Raw genomic sequence first — 21,102 nt, forward strand, 5'->3', positions numbered from 1 at the left:
TATGTTTAGAGGGAAACACATATAGTCCCCACGGTTGAGAAAAATCACAGTAAGTAACAAAATGCTGAGAGAGGACCCGTTCAACCAAGGCCAGAGCAGCTCGCCCCTCATCGTTTAGTATTCTAGGGGAAGAAGGGTCAGTGGATCCTTTTAAAATATCAAACAGAGGCTTCAGTTCTCCAGTAGCCAATTTTAGATAGGGACAGATCCAACTTATGTCCCCTAATAATTTCTGAAAGTCATTTAAAGTCTTCAGATTATCTTTTTGAATCTGAAGTTTCTGCGCTCGAAAGGTTTTTCTCTCTAGCCTAAACCCCAAATAAGAAAATGGCGGGGATCGTTGTATTTTTTCAGAAGCAATTTGCAATCTAAATTTAGTTAATTGAAGCAATAGCAGGTCATACGCTTGCAAAAGAATATCCTCTATACAATGAGCAAGTAAAATGTCGTCCATATAATGAACCAAATAAACTTCAGGATAAGCCTTTCGAATGGGGCCAATCGCCTGATCAACAAATTTTTGACAAAGTGTGGGGCTGTTAGCCATACCCTGCGGAAGAACTTTCCAATGATATCTTCGTGCGGGCTGTTTAAAATTTGTGGAGGGGATGCTAAAAGCAAAGCGATGACAGTCATTAGGGTGCAGAGGTATCGTGTAAAAACAATCTTTTAAATCTATAATTATTTTATAGGTTGCACGTGGTATCCCAGCAGGTGAGGGCAAACCGGGCTGGAGTGGTCCCATAACCACCATGGTCTCATTAACTTTTCAAAGATCTTGAAGCAATCTCCATCTGCCAGATTTCTTTTTAATAACAAATATGGGGGAATTCCAAGGTGAATTAGAAGGCTCAATGTGTCCTAAATGCAATTGCTCCTGTACCAACTCCTCGGCTGCAGCAATCTTTTCTTTGGTCAGGGCCCACTGATCAACCCCGACAGGCTCGTCAGTTTTCCAACTGATTGGGTCTGCATGGATTACAGGAGAATCAGTAGCCCCCATTAAAAACACCCCAGTCCAGATCTGAACGGTTTTGAGTCGGGCAATATGGGTTGAGTAATTCCTTGATTATCTTTTCCTAGCCCCTGTTGAGGGAGTAGTCCTTGGTTTAACATCATGTTAGAAACAGTTTTATTTGGGGCAAACATATAAACTCCCATTTGTTGCATAACATCTCTTCCCCATAAATTGACCAGGAGATGAGGGAGAATAAAGGGCTGAAAATCTCCTTCATGTCCCTCAGAGTCCCTCCAATGCAGGATGCGGCTACTCTGTTGTGGACTTTGAGACTGTCCTATTCCCCTCAAGGTGGAATAAGCTTTTTGTTTGAGCCAATGTTGGGGCCAATGCTCCTCAGCTATAACTGATACATCTGCACCAGTATCTAAAATTCTTGAAAATTTTTTATTCTCAATAAAAAGGTCTAATTTAGGCCGTTCAGCAGAAATAGACTGTGCCCAATATATATCAGATGAACCAAAACCATCAGTTTTGCGCTCTCCTTTAGAGGCAACTTTCCCCTCCATGTGAAGAGGCAACAGAACTAACTGGGCTATTCGTTGATTTGTGGGAATACTGATTATATTTAAAGGTGCATGGGCCATAATTTTGAGTTCTCCCGTATAATCTGCATCAATTACTCCAGGGGATACCGATAAGCCTTTCATAGTCCAACTACTTCTGCCAATAATTAAGCCTACAGTTCCTTTTGGTAAAGGCCCGAAAACTCCAGTGGGAATGGCTTGCATCCCCATATCAGGTGTTAGTACTGTGTAGGCGGCGGCACACAAGTCCAATCTTGCGCTGCCTGGGGTAGCTCGGAGGAGGCTCTTAATATCGGGCCAGTTGGGTTGGGCTGAAGTTCGTTCTGAAGCGCCCCATAACACTGTTTCGGGGCCTGGGGCTGGCCCCTCACCTAGTTTCCCAACTGCGGCGGAAGAGGTTTGCCATCCACATCTGTCTTAGATCTGCAGTCTCTAGCCCAGTGTTTTCCTTTCTTACATCTAGGGCATACATTAGGATTTTTGGTGCTATCTACGTTGTTTTTCTTAGGGCACTGTGCCATGCGGTGTCCCAATTGTCCGCATGAGAAACAACTGCCAGGAGGCCCTCCCTTCTTTACACTACCCTTGTTCTTAGTTTGTTGATATAAAACTTCCTTGATAGTTTTTCCCTGGATAGCAGCAGCCATAGACAATCCCTGAAGATAGGAAGGGCCGATGTCAGAACAAATTTTTACATAATCCGCCAAACCTCCCTTTTTCCTATAAGGTCTTAAAGCAGCCTGGCAAGCAGTATTAGCATTCTCATATGCCATCTGTTTAGTTACAACAGTGCCAGATGAAGAAGCCTATAATTTTTGACACTGCCTCGAGAAGTCGAGCGACAAAGTCCTGATAAGGCTCGTCAGGCCCCTGTCGAATTTTTGATAAGTCCTCAGCCTTTCTATTCGAGGCAGGGAGCCTTTTCCATGCTTTTAAGGCTGCCTCATTAATTTGTGGATAAGCTTGTTCAGGGTAGGTCAGTTGTCCATTAAGGTCTCGAAATTCTCCTTCTCCCATTAGCATGTCAAAAGTAACCTGCAGCCCATTACAGCGGTTACGATCTTCAATGATGCCACAGACCTCGCCGTATTCTGAGCGCCACAAGAGATAATCATCCCCTCAGAGACAGGCTACGGCAACACCCTTCCAATCATTAGGAGGCAGGTATTAAGATGAAAGACTTTCAATTACGGCTAGAGTAAAAGGCGCAGTAGGCCCATACTGGGCGCAAGCCTGTTTTAGCTCTTTCAGCTGTTTAAAAGGCAGGGCCTCATGATACCTGCGATGATTAGCATCTTGAAAGACAGGGAAAATCATAGAATATCCCTCAAGATTTTCACCCCGTTCTCGGGCTGTTTTCACAGCCATTTGTAGTGTGAAAGGATTGGCTTTTTTAGGCTAGATGGGACGTATACAGGTGCTGTTGGAATCAAAGGCGCTTCTGCGAGAGGAGGGGGAAGGAGCGGGATGGGTGGCGTGAGCGGCGGCAGCGGGTCAGGATCTAAACCGGCTACAACAGATGGCGTTTTGGAATGCAACGGCTTAGTTGTACTCATGGGCAATAAGTCTAGTTGTTTCATTCTCTGAGATACGGATGTTAGCATCTCTTTAAGTTCAGAAAAAGGGGAGCCTTGGTCTTTATTCTTTTGTTGAGTTACTATAAAGGCATCCCATCCTTCTTTGTTATGCTCAAAAGCCTGTTCTTCTAAATTGTCCTCCTCATCAGGAGAAAGTTCCGAATCTGAGTCTTGTTCGAGAGCAGTAGTCTCATTATCATTTTTTCTGGAACCTGGAACCATTGGGGAGTCATATATGTGCTCCGCTACCCACTGGGGGGCACCTGAACACTTGGGTGTTATAAGTTTCAAGCCTGTTTCAAGTTTCCTACTCTCGTGTTCTGGGTTTAAACAATCCCTTATTAGAGTCCATAGAGAATAAGCATCAAGAGGAACTTTGTCCGGTCCACGGAGGGTATAGACAGTTTGAATTTGTTCTCCCACCTTTGCCCAAGTTTCAAGGCTAACAGTTCCTTCCTCCGGGAACCAGGGACAAGTTTCCTCCACAAAGGCAAGAAATCTTTCTAGTTTCTGTTTAGACACAGAAATTCCTCTAGCTTTCAACATAGTTTTTAACATAGAAACAAAGAACTGCATACTGTTACCTTGCCCCATAATTTTTACTCTCAACTATACCCTCTCCACCCACAGTTTTCCAACGATACCTGAATAGGTGAGGTTTTTTCCCGGGATCACTTTCAGTATTTCGGGTGGCTGTGCGCTGGGACCTGCTCACGTTCCTGTTCGGGCGCCACCTGCCGGAACCTGCCGGAACCTGCCAGCAAACGAACAGGTCGAGGACAGAATCACCAGAGCACCTGAGAAACAAAAGACTCGGAAAGATGGGGTTGAGAGGGACGGAGTCAGCTTGTGACTGATTCCGACAACTTTATTGAGGGGTGACATACATATATATGCTAACAGGACTCACTAAATTTAGATCAGAGACATGCATACGTGCAGAACTACAGACATTAGTTTTCGCTCAGGAATTTTATCTCAACTCTTAAGACTAGCAGAGCATGGCACTGGCGTCTTAGTGTGAATTACAATCAGTTAAAGATTACCTAGACATAGACCAGACACAGGAGCCTGACAATCTCATCAGAGTCAGGAGAATGGGTAAAAGGTCGCTGCAGCAATTTCCTTGAGGGAGGTAAGAAAGGCCAACCTGCACTTTAATAAATCAGGGGTGGCGGGACAGAGAGGGACCTCTTGATCTCTCTCAGGGCCAAGAAGGAGCCTGAGCAGTCAGGCCGGCTTCCCGCACTCAGCCACTGTATCACCAGGGGAGTCCTCATCATTATCTTATTCTATTTCAAAAAAAAAATAAAACTAATACAAGCAGAAAATAACATACAGAACATTTCTTCCCATCTTTATAAAATACATGTATTTAAAAATATGTGAGCCTCTCTACGGGTAAGTGGTAAAGAATCCACGGGGCAATGCAAGAGATGTGGGTTGTTGCCTGGTCTGATATTCCACACGCTGAGGGGCAATTAAGTCCGTGAGTATCAATTCCTGAGCCAGAGCTCTAGAACCCAGGAGGTGAAACTACTGAAGCCAGCGCGCTCTAGACCCCATGCTGCAAGACAAGAGAAGCCACTGCAATGAGAAGCGTGCGCACTGCAACTAGAATGTGGCCACCACTGGTCAGAACGAGGCAAAAGACACTGAAGCAATGAAGATACAGTACAGGAAATAAATATATTTTAAACATAATAATGTGATTTTTATCCTTAATTTTAGGTATGTACTTATTAACAAAATCCAAAATTTATTATTTTATTCCATTAAGAAAATATTGAATCAAGATCAGTAAACTTGGACAATTGCCTCATGGTCCAGTGGTTAACATTCCTCACTTCCACTGCAGGGTTTCAGGTTTGATCCCTATTGAGCGAACTAAGACCCTGGAAGCTGCATCGTGTGGTCAAAAAAGAAAGAAAAAAAATTAGTAAGCTTGATTTTATAGTTTAAATTAGATGGTGTAACGAAACACCCCCTAGCCCTGACATCTCTTTCTGAACTCTCCATTCCATCCCCAAACACTTAAGTTTTCAGAGAGCTGCTCATTTAGTTTTAAATGTACTATAAAAAGTCAGAACTGATTTCCACTCACTGGCCTCTTTTGCAGATTTAACCGTGTACTGTACATGTTAATACCTGAGGTCCACATACAGGTTACCCTGGTTGACAGAGAGCAGACAGCACATCCAGATGGCCCCTAAACAGTCCCTGCTGCCCAACAGCACTGAGACCACGTCTCCAACTCATGGGTGAGAAGCCCTGTCCAAGACAGTGTCCAGGGGAGCCTGCTCACAAGGGCCAGGTCACCAGGTCATGGGGAGACGGGATCTAAGTGGAGATACAGGCCCTGAGGGAAGGCCCCGGATGAGTGTGCACGTACAGGAGTCAGACAGGACACACCAGAGTCAGACACAATTGGCGAGTCCAGAGAAGGGCATTTCAGGAAGGACAGACTGAGAATCCACTGAGAATATGACCTTACCTGAGAAACAGCCAGGCCCGACTCCTGTTCTTTCCTCTTCTGCGCTTCTTCGTCCATGAGTCTTCACAGTTCTATCATGAAAGTTGAAAACATGCTGTTTAAAGCTTAGAGTCAACACATCCCTTTCCTGAGCCCCAACCACACACCCAGGGAAGCCCTCACCAGGAGGAACACAGTCCTCTGTGCCCACTGTCTCAGGAGGGACTCAGGACAATCAACTCCCACACACAGTCCAACACGGGACTTTCCCACACTTTCCTTGGATCACACTCCTCTCCTGGCGAGGCCTCATGCACACAGCAGCAGGGGGCACCTCCACTCACCCCAAGATCCCCTTCAGGTCACACAGCAGGTCGGGTTCAGCCCCACTCAGAACAGAGTGCCCTCCCTGCCCCCAGGGCCTGATCTCAGTCTCAAAAGTGGCGGCTAAGAGCCCTGGTGCTCAGTGCAGGAACCAGACGGAATCATGTGCGGCTCTGTGTACATTCCTGGGGCGAGGCCCCACACGAGATCCTGAGGAGCGGGTCTGATGGGGGAGAACCGACAAACCAAAGGAGTATGTGTATAGATACCATACACCCTGTGACCATGTGACACATGTGAACACTGTGAAATATTTATCACAAACCACTAATGGACACATCCATCACCAAATTCCCATGTTCTGTGTGTGGTGACAACACTGACGACCTACTCTCCTGACAAATTCCCAGCATGCAGTAACAGAACAGGATTAACTATGGTCAGCATGCTGCGCATACCTCCCCAGGACGCGCTCATTTAACAACTCAAAGCCAGTAGCTTTTGACCAACATCTCCCCATCTTCCCGACCTTACAGCCCCAGATGAACACCATGCTACCCTCTGGTACTAGTGAGTTTCATTTTTTTTACATTCCATATAATAGAAAGACATATAATATCAGTCTTTCCCTGTCTGCTTAACTCACTTACCATAATATTCTCTTCATTCATCCAAGTTGTCCCAAGTGAGACAAATCTCCATTAATTCTTTACAAGAAAGTCGCTATTGAACCAACAAATCTTTATCCCAAGCTACAAAACTAATAAATTCAAAGAAAGCAGAAAACCAAAAGTAAAACCATCACAAAGAACATGGTTAAAGTTCCTTGAAAAGGCATCATGTAGTAAGAGTCAGTCAGTTCTTGCCCCATTTCTTCTCTCACATAACCTCTACTCCTCACCAGGAACAGGGAAGGGGGTGACCCACACCTGAGAGAATCAAGTCCCTGCCCCAGTCCCCACCTCAACAGGCTCTTCAGATGCATGCTCTTTTAATATAAATAATTACAAAATACACATGCCTCACAGACAGAAGTTTTGCAATTCTCATTCTTATTTGTAGAATTTAAAGTAGCAAGATCTCCATTAGATTTTAAAGCCCAAAATCAATGTATGATGACTTAATAATTCTTACCCAACTGCTTCAGCACTCTTCTGGATCTAGTCCCCACCATCACCTGCACACTAGCTGTTTCCACTTCATTTGGTTGATCTGTTTCCCTACTTCTTTCTACATCTCCCTTTCTCTGCTATCATCTCTGCTCCCCTGCTGTGTCCTTCCTCCTCTCTACTTCTTCCCTGCCTCCCATCCCTCCTCTCTCTGCCATCTGTTCGCCTTCAAGTTGCTTTCGCTCCAACCTCCCAGGTGAGCCTCAATCTCCCTGTATTTCTGCCTTTCTTCCTCCATCTCTGCCCTCCCTTCCTCCCAACTCTCTGGCACTGCCAAGTGGCTATGCTTCCTTTCAGCTCGCTTTTTTTTTTTCTCAGCTCCTCCAATCACTAGGAGTCCCCTTTCTCTCCCAGCAGGATATTCTTGCTCTGGGCCCAACTCTTGTGTTGCCTTCCCGGGCTGTCTCTGTGAACTGCTGCTCCACTGTCGCCCTCTTTGGGACCCCTGATTTACAGCCCCTCTCCCTTGAAGGCTACAGAAGGGGGCGGCAGAGGACGAGATGGGGAAATACCATCCCTGGACTCAACGGACATGGATTTGAGAAAACTGTGGGAGATACAGAGTTCGTAAAGTGTCGGAATGAACAACCACACCTCCCTATGTTGCTCACCGTTAACTCTCCGGAGATCCTGCTTTTCTCTGAATTTCTCTCCTTTCCCCACCCGCTCCCTACAAGCCTCATTCTCTTTAATGAAGTTGTGTCTTCTAAGTACTTCACAATCCTCTTCACTGCCATCGCTTGTCCCACATGCTTTTCTCAATTTTCCATTTCTCTAGGAGTCGCTGTCTCTGCTTCTCCTGATCCCGCCTTCCGCCCACTATTTGCACGGTAGGAGACTGAATAAGAAAGGCCGTCCCGCAAGAGCCAAATTCCGGCGGCTGGTATGTGGGGCCGAAGAACCATGGGTGTGACGTGGCTGGCTCAGGTCACCTCCCGCCACCAGGGATCAGGGGAAAAGTCACTCTGAACGGCAGAAGGACCGGCCTGCGGAGACTTAAGGACAAAGGGTTGGGAGGGACTGGGGTCTAAGGAGCGGGGCGGGCTCTCCAGAACCCCAGGACCGGGGAGAGAACGCGGCGTCTGTGGGAGCGGGCCGGCCGGCGAGGCCTCCAGGGCCCGAGAAGGAGAGGCTGAAGAACGTGGAGCGAATAAACCACCTCGCCTAATAGAATTGTATGTGGTACAGAAAAGGTAGAGGAATCAGTGAGGTCAGTGAAAGGTTTTAAGTCGGAAAAAGGTGCGAAACGCAACGTTTCAGCGTTCCAAAAGCTGGAACCGGCTTCAGTGCGGACTTCAAAGCAAAAGGCAGGCGCCCCTTCGCCGCTTACGGAGACGTCTGAATTTACTGGGGGTGGTGGGGCAGGAGCGGGGATTTAGAGTCAGTAGCGACCTTCAGACCCGGGGTACAAAGAAAAGGAGACTGCGAGAGGCAGGTCCGACTCCAAAGTCAGAAACTCACGCTAAGCTGGGAGTTCCACTCGCCGCTCTCGGCTTCCACGTGAGTCACGGTGCGCGCACGCGCAGACATATAGCTGAACGGCTGGAGGCGGGGGCAGGCCGTCAGAGGGTGGGTGGTGGAGAGAAGCCCGACCAGCAGAGGGCCTTTGAAAGGTGAGGCGGAACCTCGCTGCGCGCCTGGCGGGTCTTCTCGGCGCGGCGAGAGGGGCGGGGCGGAGCGGAGCGACGTTCTGCGGCGGGGCGGGGCGACTCGGCGCGGGGGGAGGGGCGGGGCGGAGCGGCGCGGCGAGAGGGGCGGGGCGGAGCGGCGCAGCGGGCAGAGGAAGCACTTCAATACTGTCAGTTCAGTTCAGTTCATTTCAGTCACTCAGTCGTGTCCGACTCTTTACGACCCCATTAATCGCAGCACTCCAGGCCTCCCTGTCCATCACCAATTCCCGGAGTTTACGGGACTGCAGCCCGGAAATAAAAAAACAACTGCTCCTTGGAAGGAAAGTTATGATAGAACTACATGGTGTATTAAGAAGCAAAGGAATCACGTTGCCAACAAAGCTCCCTATAGGCAAACTATGGATTTTCCAGTAGTCAGCTCGGGATGTGATTAAAGAAGTGATGTCAGTTCGTCCATAAAGAAGGCTGAGCATAGGAAAATCGATGCTTTTGGATTGTGGTGCTGGAGATCAGTCTTGAGAGTCCCTTAGAGAGCGAGGAGATCAAACCAGTCAATCCGAAAAGAGACCAACCGTGAATATTCATTGGAAGGACTGATGCTGAAACTGAGGCTCCAATACTTTGGCCACATGATGCAAATATCGGACTCATTGGTAAAGAACTCGAGGCTGGGAAAGATTGAAGGCAGGAGGAGAATGGAATGATAGAGGACGAGACGGTTAGATGGCATCACCAACTCAATGGACATGAGTTTGAGCAAACTCCAGGAGATGGTGAAAGACAGGGAAGCCTGGCATGCTGCAGCCCACGAGGCTGCAATGAGTCAGTCATGGCTGAGCTACTAAATAACAGTAACAACAACACATCACTGATAGGGCATAGACTGGGAATTTGTGGAGTGTGTGTCTGGTTTTTTCCCGGGGAAACAGGGGGCCTAGTGGGGTCTTAAGTCAGTGATAATGGGGAGGGGTGGCTCTTGGCAATAAGCCTTTTCCTGGAAGTGAAGTGGGAGAATTCTTTCATCTTTGCTCTTGTCCATAATTACAGGATCTGAAGTAAGCTTCAACTCTGTCATCATAAGCGATAATTCCAAGAAAAGTCAAAGAAGATAAATACAGATGTAATAGTTAAAAATGGAACCTTAAGAATATAACCCAATAATAATAAAAACAACAAGGAAAGCCTGAGAACCTCGATGTATGTACCTTAGAACGTCGGTGAGGAGCCCTGCGTGTTCCTTTGGGCTGTGTTGTGTCTGGTCCTGTCACATCTTAGAGACATGAGTACATGTTGAAAGATGTTCCTCTGAATCAACAAGTCAGAGGTCTGGGTTGAACCAGAACCCAGAGGTTATATTGATGCCAAAATCTTGGCTCTCCGTGCACAAATGCCAAACTGAAATGTTTGAAATACAAACACAGAGACAGAGTTATGGAGGATGAAGAGTGGCTTTATATATGTGCGAGGCTAAAAGGGAACACTTTAGGCCCCCTCCCTGGTGCATAGGGAGATGTTATATTGTCCACTAGGGATATATGCTAAGGATCAAGGCAGTAACAGTCTTGTATTCTTGTTTCCTCTGCAAAGTTCTAAAAGGATGGGGTTGGTGACAAGATTAAGTTTTGTGCACGGTCTTAGGTGGTCTCCTCATCAGTGCAGTGGTAAAGAATCCACCTGCCAGTACAGGAGACGTGGGTTCCATTCCTGGGTCGGGAAGGTCCCCTGGAAGATGAAATGCCAACCTATTTTGTGTCCATTGGGTCACAAAAGAGTTGGACATGATTGTCACAGCGTGAGCATCCTTCTTTGCTTAGCAACTGTTCTGCCCTTTGGAACTCACAGAAGGTCATGGAGGTTGCAGTCCTGTCTATAGGAAACGGGACCCAAAAAGGCCTCTGTGCCTGGGAGACGCACAGGGCCCAGCTCTGCAGCCTCAACACTAGTAAAAATATTTTCCATTTTGCCATTTGTCTGGTGGTCACAGAAAAAAAAGTCTTTGCACAGTATCCTGGATATTATGTGTATCATTAGACAGTAATGAAATATACTGATGTAACTAAATTATCCCCTCATCTCCTCTTTTACGATCTGTGCTCTGGTGAAGAAATAGCTGGTGAGAATAAGCCTTTCTTCATTAATAAAGTGAAAAAGCAGTCAGTTGTTTTCTGTGCCCTGAGAAAGAAAGCTGCATGTGAATTGTCCACGTTCCGCATGCAGACAGTACACACGGATGTGGACAGATGTGGTGTTACCTTAAAACAGTTTGGCCAAGAACCCTGGGGGAAAGTCTTCACAAAATTCCAAGAGTAGATATACTGAGGATTTAGCACATATGAAGTAGTAAACACAAAGTGAATTGAATTATCCGAGAAATACTCAACATTGTTGGGAAAACAAAATTAAATACCAAAGTGATTGGGCCTGGAAATTATACTGAGAGGATAACAGGCTGGAAGGTCAGGGGTCTCCAAATGCAGGATATAGGCTGCAAGTGTCAACGTTTTTTCTCTTAATATCCTCTGAACTTCTATTTATTACCTAATAAATGTTGCCAAACATTAATATTCCTAATGTTCTTATGCTAGTATAAAACTGTCATAAGGAATAGACAGTAAATAGCAATTTATCTGTCTAGTAAAATAGATTAATAGTAATTTATACATCTTCAACACCATATAGAACAATGGAAAATATGTGTACAGCACGAAAAGGAATGTAATAAATTCAAAGCACGAGTGAACATTCAGTGTTTTGTTAAACAGTCTCACAGTGTTCTGATGTTTGACTACTGATGTCTTTAGACTTTACCTGGTGCCATCTTGTTCCAGTGGGTGACTGCAAAGTAACAAGAACCAAAATGCTGGGGAGTGAATATATGAAATTTCTAGTTTAGTGAACAAAAAAAGTTCCCATCATATAGTGTGCCTTCTAAATAATTTCCAGGGCTTCCCCGGTGGCTCAGCAGTAAGGAATTTGCCTGCCAATGCAGTAGACGAGGGACTGATAATTCCTGGTCTGGGAAATTCCATATGCTGTAGAGCTCCTGAACCCATGAGCCACAATTATTCAGCCAACAATAAATAAGCACACAAAAAAATTTTTTTTCAGAATGTTCCAAGCTCCAAAAGACACGTCACTTTTACCCTTATTTCCAAAGTTTTTTATTTCCTAATTTTTGCATATTTATGATTCCTATTTTCACTTCAGGTAAATCAGGCACATACTTTTAGTTTTATTTGGGCACAAAAGATAACATTGGGAAATATCATATAGTGCACATATAAACGGGGGGTAGGTTTTACAGGGCCAGAATCTATAATTGCTCCGCTATGGACAAAGTGTGGAGAGAATAACTCAAGTGAGTATTGTTAGTATATAATCCCAAAATTGTCTATTTGATTTCACCATGCAAAGAAACTGTTAGAGATTCTTTCAACCTTGAGAGTCTTTGGGGCATTGCTGGTTTCTGCTACGAAGCACTGAGGTGGATTAAAGCTGTGTTGTTGGAAGAAACATGATCCATTCTGAGTTATGGAAACAATGATACAAACTTTATTAGCGCACAAGACTTATGATACATTCTGAGTAACACAGAGGCACACTGTAAATGGCAGCAGGTAATGATGAAGCAGATACACCCACATCCTCTTTCTGGTTCTTCTGATTGACATTTCTCAAGAAAACTGCTCTCTTCAATGTCCAAGAATAAGTTTCCATTAATCATTTACACACAACAGCAATTGCTAGTTAAGGGAGAAAAGGACCACCATTTCCCTGGTACTATTCTCCCACACAGTCAGTCCCAGTAACCTGTCAACCCCCCTCCCATGAAAACCCCAAGGCCCTCAATGTCCAGCCTGCTCTTGGCATGGTCAGATGGTAGAGCATTCAGCCCTTTAACCACGGTGAGCTGTGTACAGAAGGGCGCCCTGAACATAAAGAGCATGCTGAGTCATGTCACGGTTTTACATGGTTCTCTGTCCCTCGCTGATCCTAATTCACACACCACTGATTATATCTCAGTGTCCCTGTTTTACCAGGACAGATATAAATGAACCACACCTAATGAAGTCAGCCCCTTCATCTTACTGATTTCTTTGCAGAGACCATCATGAAAGTCTCTAAGAAAGCTATCAGAATTTAAAACTTTCAGGAAATAAAGAACAATAATGTGACGTTCCCAAGAAAATTCAAGTGATTAAACACACACTGAAGATAACAGGCCATTTCCACACATGTGATTAAGTTTTAAGATATTTAATTATTCTGCAGTAATAGCATAGATTAGTAGTGGAGAACTGAAGATTTATTTATTCCTCAAATGAATTATCTCTTCTGTGATCTGCTGTAAGAACTGTCACAAAAGATGGCCAAATTCATTACAATTGTAAGGATTCTCTCCAATATGAATTTGGGGAGGGGGGGAATCTTGAGGAAATATTGTTTTCTTAAACATGTTTCCAAATTCCTTATAGTGTACAGTTTCTGACACACATGAATCACTTCATTATGCCCACGGTGTGAATATTTCATGGAGCAGACTACACAACATTCATTATCTGTCCAACTTTGCTCTCCATATATATCCTCTCACGTTCCACAGTTTTGATCTTTGAGTTAAAGCTTCAGTGTGCACATTACTTTTGTGTGGTTTCTTGGAAAGACATATATTCTGAAGTCTAGTGTACTCTGAACCCTCCAGAAACCCTTGCCCGTCCATTTCCAAGACTCCCCTTCACTATGGAGTCCTGTCTAACACTTCAACTCAAGGTGAAAATTTTCCCTCTCCCATTGCATTTGAGCATTGCTCCAGAATGTTCCCGAACTTGGATGTTTGGTAAAATCCTTCCCACACATATTACATTTGTGTGGTTTAACTCCAGGATATGTATTCTTACACACCTAAAGAGTGAGCAGTAACTGTGAAAACATCCATAAAGCATGAAGTATAAAACTGCCAAAGTATAAAGTATTTTGTGAATCCTGAGTTTAAGGCAGTACCTAAAGGTCTTGCCATATTCTGCACACTGGTAAGGTGCTCTCTAGTATGGATCATCTGACGACTAGTGCAATATGAGCCCAAGTGAAGATTTTACACACTCATGTCATTTGTAAGCTTTCTCTCCAGAATGACTTCTTTACTGAATCCTGACAGGATTGCTGCCTAAAAGCCCTGACACACTCATTACATTGACATAATTTCGATCCAGTGTGAATAATTCTCAAGAAGCCTAAGGTGTAAACACCTGAGAAAAGCCTGGACATACTGACTACATTCGGATGGTCTTTCCAGTCCATCACCTGATGTCTTTTGAGGTCTGAATGCCACCTGAAGGATTTGCCACACTCTGACATTTGTGTCTCTGCATTATGAATTCTCTGATGGGAAAGATGAGACCTGTTATTGAAGCCCAGGCCACACACAGTCTATTTACATGATTTCCTCCAATCTTAATGTTAAGATTGGAGAGAGAGACTGTGCTCTAAATGTATGGATTCTCACCAGTATGAATTTTCTCATGTTTTGTAAATAACTGAATACCTTCCAAAAGACTCAACACACGCACTATGTGGGTAAGATTTCCATTCAGAATTCGTTCTGTGATGGTTAGTTACATCTGACGACAGAACCAAAGCTTTGCCCACCTACCACATTCATGTGGTTTCCTCTAGTTTGACTTTTCTGAGGGTCAAAAAGTTGATATACTTTATGACTGAAGGGTTTGTCATATAAATTCCACTTATGTGGTTTCCCTCCTGTATGAGCTGCCCAACGGTCAGTTGAGGCTGAACATGCACTAGAAGCTTTACCAGATTTCTTTCATTGGTATGGTTTCTACAGTATGAATTCTTTGATTAATTATAAGGCCTGAACTCTGACTAAAGGCTTTGCTACACTCATTACATCTGCACTGAAATGTTTCTCATCATTGCTGTCTTTGTAACGTTTTTCTCCACTATGAATTATCTGATTTCTTAGATGGTCATTTTGAGCACTGCCCACATACATCACATTTCTATGCTGTCTATCCTGTATGAACTGCATGATGGTGAGGCTAGCTGTGCAGTAAAACGTTTGTCAGAATGGTTACGTTTGTAAGGTTTCTCTCCAGTATGAATTCTCCAACAAACTGCAAGGTTTGCATTTAAAGGCCTTGCCACTGAGATCACATTTACATGGTTTCTCTCCAGTATGAATTCTCTGATGAAATGCAAGGTTTGCAATCTGACTAAAGGCCTTGCCAGATAGCTCATTATTTATATGGTTTCTCTCCAATATGTTTCCATGAACTGCAAAGACCTGGAACTGAAGACTTTGCCACATAAATTACCTTTCTACACTTTTCCTCGTGTATGAACTACCTGATGCCAATCTAAGGATGACTGTGCATTAAAATGTTTGTCCCAATTGTCATATTTGTAAGGTTTCTCTCCAGTATGAATTCTCTGATGAATTACAAGGATTGAATTTCGACTAAAGGCCTTTCCACACATATCACATTTATATGGTTTCTCTCCAGTATGAACTCTCCGATGAACTACAAGCCTTGCATTTACACTAAAGGCCTTGCCACACATCACATTTATACGGTTTATCTCCAGTATGAACTTGCTGATGATGTTGAAGCTGTGTATGCTGTTTGAAGCAGTGGCCACAGACATAAGATTTATATGGTTTCTCTCCAGTATGATTTCTCTGATGAACTACAAGGGTCAATTTATCACTAAAAGCCTTACAACACATGTTACATTTATATGCTTTTCTTCCTGTACGGACTCTTTGAGGTCTAGTGAGTTCTGAGTCCTGAAGAAAAGTCATCTTACACTCATTACAACTGTAAGTTTTTTTCTTGTGTGTTTTCTGGTCTGGTCCCAGTTCTGAGGGATGCATAACAGCACTCTCACGTTTATGAGAACTGCCTTTACGGACACTACGAGTTCTCAGAGGTGGCAAACCTGAGGCGCTACTGTTGATATTCGCCGCGACCTGACTACATTCAGAACCTGTCCCTTCAGATTCCAGCATCTGCAACTGATCTTGAAAGCTTGATCCATGCCTTTCAACAGGCTTATTTCCTGCATCACTTCTACTATCATGATCTTGTCTATCGGTGAGATTTTTGTTATGGGATATAGAGGTCCCTCTGTCATTTGTTTCATCATCTGTCCACAGACACTCAAAATCATGCATATTTTCCTGTATCTTTCTGAAGAAAAAATCTTCAATTTCATGGCTTTCAGCTCTTCCAAACACCACTCTTTGAAAAATTTCTTCTTTACCACTGTTTCCTTTTGCCTGTAATTTCTTGATCATGCATATTTGAGACACATCTACAAATATAAAAACCATATGCAGTCTATCAATTAAAATTCATAAATAAATTGTTTCATGCTGAATACATGGTATTATACCAAACGGCATATTCATGCTGAACAGAATTATGCATTTTCCCAATCATAATCTTAAAAATATTTCAAATGCAAATCAAATAGAACTCTTTAAATATGAAAGAGCAATCACATGTAATCCAAATTAATTTCAGGGTAGCCTAGCTTCAAAGATACAGTCAGAACATATTCATTTCTTCAAAACTCATGTCAGTTCTCAAAGAAAAGTGTATTCTTGCACCATGACTTCTGAACTCATTCTACTTGGTAGTAAACACACTGCTGTCTCATAATTGAGGAGCAAATATAGCATATTGTACACACTTTATGCATACTTATACATAAGTAAATGGTAAAGAACAGACAGGGTTACGTAGGTGACTTGGTAGTAAAGGAATAGCCTGCCAATGCAGGAGATGTAGGATAGGGAGCTTCAAACCCTAGCTGGGGAAGATCCCTTGGAGGAGGAAATGCCACCCACGGAACTATTCTTGCCTGAAAAAAATTCCATGTAAGCAGAGAGAACAGCCTGAGTGCCAGCTCTGAGGCAGGAAGATATTTACTGAAGAGAAAACCAGCCAGTGTGACTGCAACATAGGGAAAGAAGATGGGGTGATGCCAGGTAGAGGCTGATTTCTGCAAGGCCTATAAACTGAGGATGTTATTTCAAAAGCACCTGGACATCACTTAAGAATCTGTAGGAGGAAAATTAGAGATTTAGGGTTGTTTTTCAGCACTCACTCTGCTATGTGAGGAGGTTGTTGTTGAGTTGACTCCGTCATGTCAGACTCTTTGGAACCCCATGGACTGTAGCCTGCCAGGCTCTTCTGTCCCTGGGATTCTCCAGGCAAGAAAACTGGAGTGGGTGGCCATTCCCTTCTCCTATTCATGTGTATTTTGGCATCTTTGGGACATTAAAAATGAATCAAATGTATTTCAGTAAGTTTGTTAATATGCGATTTCCTTTTCACAGCATCTTTGGTTTATGCTGGGCCTTCGTTGCTGTGACCAGCTCTCTCTACTTGTGGCTGCACTGCATGGAGGTGAGTCTGCAGTGCCCAGGCTTCTCATTGCAGTGGCGTTTCTTTGTCTCCGAAGTCAAGCTCAAGCACTGAGTGACTTGTGAAGGGCGGGGCCAGGCTGAGCAAACACCTACCTGCTTCTTCCTCCCTTTGGTTCCAGAGGTGTCTTGTCAGGGTTAAGTAGTACTTGGTCTCTCACGTCATGTGTTGCATCATTGATTGCTCATTAATTTAAGTTACTGTAAACACTTTTAATAAAACTTTAAAATTCTGTGGGATAATCACAATGGAAAGAATCTTTCGGCATAACGTTTGGAGTCCTGCATGTCCGACGACAGAGGATGAAATCGTTGGATGGCATCACGGACACAATGAGTTTGAGTAAACTCTGGGAGTAGGTGATGGACAGGGAGTCCTAGCGTGCTGCAGTCCATGGGGTCACAAAGAGTCGGACATGACTGAGCAACTGAACCAAACTGTACTTGGAGTCCTGCTGATGAGGCTGAAGTGATTCAGAGGCCTGGGAACTGAAACCTGGTGTGGTGGCCAGGTTGAGGTTGGGTGTGGGTTGATGTGGGCTGCTGCTGGGGTGGGGCTGGATGTGGGGTGCTAGCTGAACCCAGGAATATTCCTGCAATTAGAATTAATCTAAGCAGTTTAAGTAAACAAGAACTGACTTTGTGTAGTGATGATAAGCTAGAATATGAAACACACAACTCTTAGAAAGGGCTACTTCATACTAACACTTCTAAGGAGAAACATGTCTTGACGTTCCCCTTCGTCAAGTACCAAGCTTATTAGTCACTGCAGTGGCCCAGCGAAAGTGCACCCTGAGGGGAATGCAGGATTGAGAAAAGCAGGCACCATGCTGTGCTTTGGACAGTCTGGCCTTGGGAGTTCAGGAAGGGTCTCTTGGGTCCATCCACGTCTTCAGCAAGGCCAGATAAGTTTGGGGGAGTCTCTCCTGGTTTTCAGGTCTCCCAGTTATTGGTTGATGACCCCAGTTTTGTTTGGCAGTGTATTAACATGCATAGCGCCCAGTTAAAAGACACCGAGTAGAACCTCCCTGGTGGTGCAGTGCTAAATAATCTACCTGCCAATGCACAGGACCCGGGTTTGATCCCTAGTGTGGGAGGATGCCACGTGCCTCGCAGCAACTAAGCCCGAGCAACACAAGTACTGAGCCTGTGCCCCAAAGCCTGTGCTCTGCAACCGCAGCAGCCCCAGCACTGAGAAGCCTGCACACAAGTAACCAGGAAGTCGCTTCTGCTGCTGCAGCTAGAGAAAGCCCACGTGCAGCAAAGAGAGGCTCAGCTCAGCCCATAGAACAGACAGACACTGAGTCCTCTGGACCGACCAAAAGAACCTTCAAAACGCCAGTCTCCAATCATACCCCAGCCAAGGTTACGTGGAGAATTCACAGCCCGATTGCTGCAAAAAGGCAAAGAAGCCAGCACAATGAAGACTCAGCAGAGCCAAAGACAAATTTTAAAGTTTATTAAAGAGAGAAAAAAACTTTTAATGAGAAATGCATTCTTCTTCATAAAAGTTTCTGTTCCATGCTTATGATGACAAAGCTTCAAAAACTTATATGAGAAAAACTTGTTTACATCATAATATGTAATACTTAAGCCAATACTTGAATGTCATGGAATGTCAAATTGCTATATGATCACTTGACAGTGATTAGGCAATTTACTTCTTGTTGAAAAATTGTAATATATTTTCTCTCATGTCTTTGTTGTCCACAACAAACAGATCTTTCAGAAACAGACAACAAAGCACACTGTCAAATATAAAGTCTTAACAAGACACTAGAATTTATTTCCCCCCAAATTATCAACTTGGCACTATTTATAAATATTTCTGTGTATTATCTGACTGAACTCAAGTCCTAAAGGAACTGTCTTTCTTTACATTTACAAGGCACCTACTATGTTCCCTGTCATTGTCTACATGCATTTTAATGTTACAAGTCTCAAAAGAACCCACAGAGTTATGTATTAGGGTAAGGCAGGAAAGAAATGTAATTAAACCTTAGAAATGGGTCATAACATGTGGGTAGAAAAAGTAATACTAAACTATTGAAAAAAAACAAAAGAAATAGGAAGGCAGGATTTAAGAGATTAGCACTGAAACATATATATTACCATATGTAAAAGAGCCAGTGAGAGTTTGATACATGAGCCAGTGCTCTGGGACAGTCTGGAGGGATACGGTGTAGAGAGAGGTGGGTTCAGGAGGGAAGGGACATATGTACGCCTATTCATGTTGATGTACTGCAAAGAACATCACAATATTGTAAAAAAAAAAAAAAAAAAAAAAAACTTAACTGCTGGTGAGGTAGGCCTGAACACAGCATCAAAGCTTTCGCAAACCTAGCACATCTGTGTAGTTTGCCTAACTTTGAATTCTCTGAGGGTCAAAAAGTTGATGTATTTTACTGCATTCTCTACATGTGTAACTTTTCACTGCAGTATGGATTCTCAGATGATCTGCAATGTCATTCCTTGTGATTGAAGAGTTTGCCACGTAAATAACATGTATGAGGTTTCTCTCCTGTATGAACTGCCTAATGGGCAGTTCATGCTGAACATGCACTAGAAACTCTGCCACATTCATTTCACTTGTATTTTTCTATACAGTATGAACTCTCTGAATTAAAGGCCTGAACGCTGACTAAAGGCGTTGTCACATTCACGACTTTTGCACTATAATGTTTCTCACAACTGTCACATTTCTAATGTTTCTCTCTAGTATGAATTCTCCGATGGTTTCTAAGTTCGTCATTTCAAGTAAAGCACCAGCCATATATATATTTATATGGTTTCTGTCCTGTCTGAACTGCCTGATGATGAGTTATGGATGACTGTCCCTAAATGGTTTGTCACAATTTTTATATTTCTAAGGTTCTCTCCTCTATGAATTATCTGATGAACTGCAAAGTTTGCATTCACACTGAAAGCCCTGCCACATATACCTCATTTATATGGTTTCCCTCCAGTATGAACTCTCTGATGAATAGCAAGGTTATCAGTACAAACAAATGCCTTACCACATACATCACATTTATATGGTATCTCTCCAGTATGAACTCTCTGATGAATACCAAGGTTACCAGTACAAACAAATGCCTTGACACATACATCATATTTATATGTTTTCTCTCCAGTATGAATTCTCTGATGAAGTCCAAGTTTTGTAGTCTGATTAAAGGCCTTGGCACACACGTCACATTTATATAGTTTCTCTCCAGTATGAAGTTTTCAATGAACTGCAAGGCATGAAGTTTCACCTAAGCGTTTGTGACATACATCACATTTATATGGTTTTACTCCAGTATGAACTCTCTGATGAACACTAAGGTTTGCAGCTTGACTAAAGGCTCTGACAAATGTATCACATTTATATGATTTCTCTCTTGTATGGAACCTCCGATGAAGTGCAACCTTTCTCGCTTCATTAAAGGCCTTGCCACATACATCACATTTATATTGTTTCTCTCTAGTATGTACTCTCAAATGAACAGCAAGGTGTGAAGTTACTCTGAAAGTTTTGCCATACATATGACATTTATATGGTTTCACTCCAGTATGAACTCTGATGAGCAGTAAGGTTTCCAGTATGACTAAACAGCTCGTAATATACATTGCATTTGTATGGCTTCTCTCCAGTATGAATTCTCTGATGAAGTGCAAGCCTCGTAGTTTGATTAAAAGCCTTGCCACATACATCACATTTATAAGGTTTCTCTCCAGTATGAATTCTCCAATGAACTGCAAGGCTTGAAGTTTCACTACATTTATATGGTTTCCCTCCAGTATGAACTCCCTGATGAACAGCAAGGCTTGAACTTACACTGAAAGCCTTTCCACATATAGCACAATTATATGGTTTCTCTTAACTATGAACTATCCAATGAACAGCAAGCTGTCCAGTACGACTAAATGCCTTGCCACACACATCACATTT

At 43.5% G+C, this 21,102-nt stretch overlaps 1 pseudogene; it reads right to left on the reverse strand.

Annotated features, from left to right (window-relative positions):
- Positions 1 to 1,763: 1,763 nt before the first annotated feature.
- Positions 1,764 to 3,101, reverse strand: LOC133055181 (endogenous retrovirus group K member 7 Gag polyprotein-like; annotated as a pseudogene).
- Positions 3,102 to 21,102: the final 18,001 nt, after the last annotated feature.

The sequence above is a fragment of the Dama dama genome, chromosome 4 (assembly GCF_033118175.1).
Source record: "Dama dama isolate Ldn47 chromosome 4, ASM3311817v1, whole genome shotgun sequence".
In the NCBI taxonomy this organism is placed as follows: domain Eukaryota; kingdom Metazoa; phylum Chordata; class Mammalia; order Artiodactyla; family Cervidae; genus Dama; species Dama dama.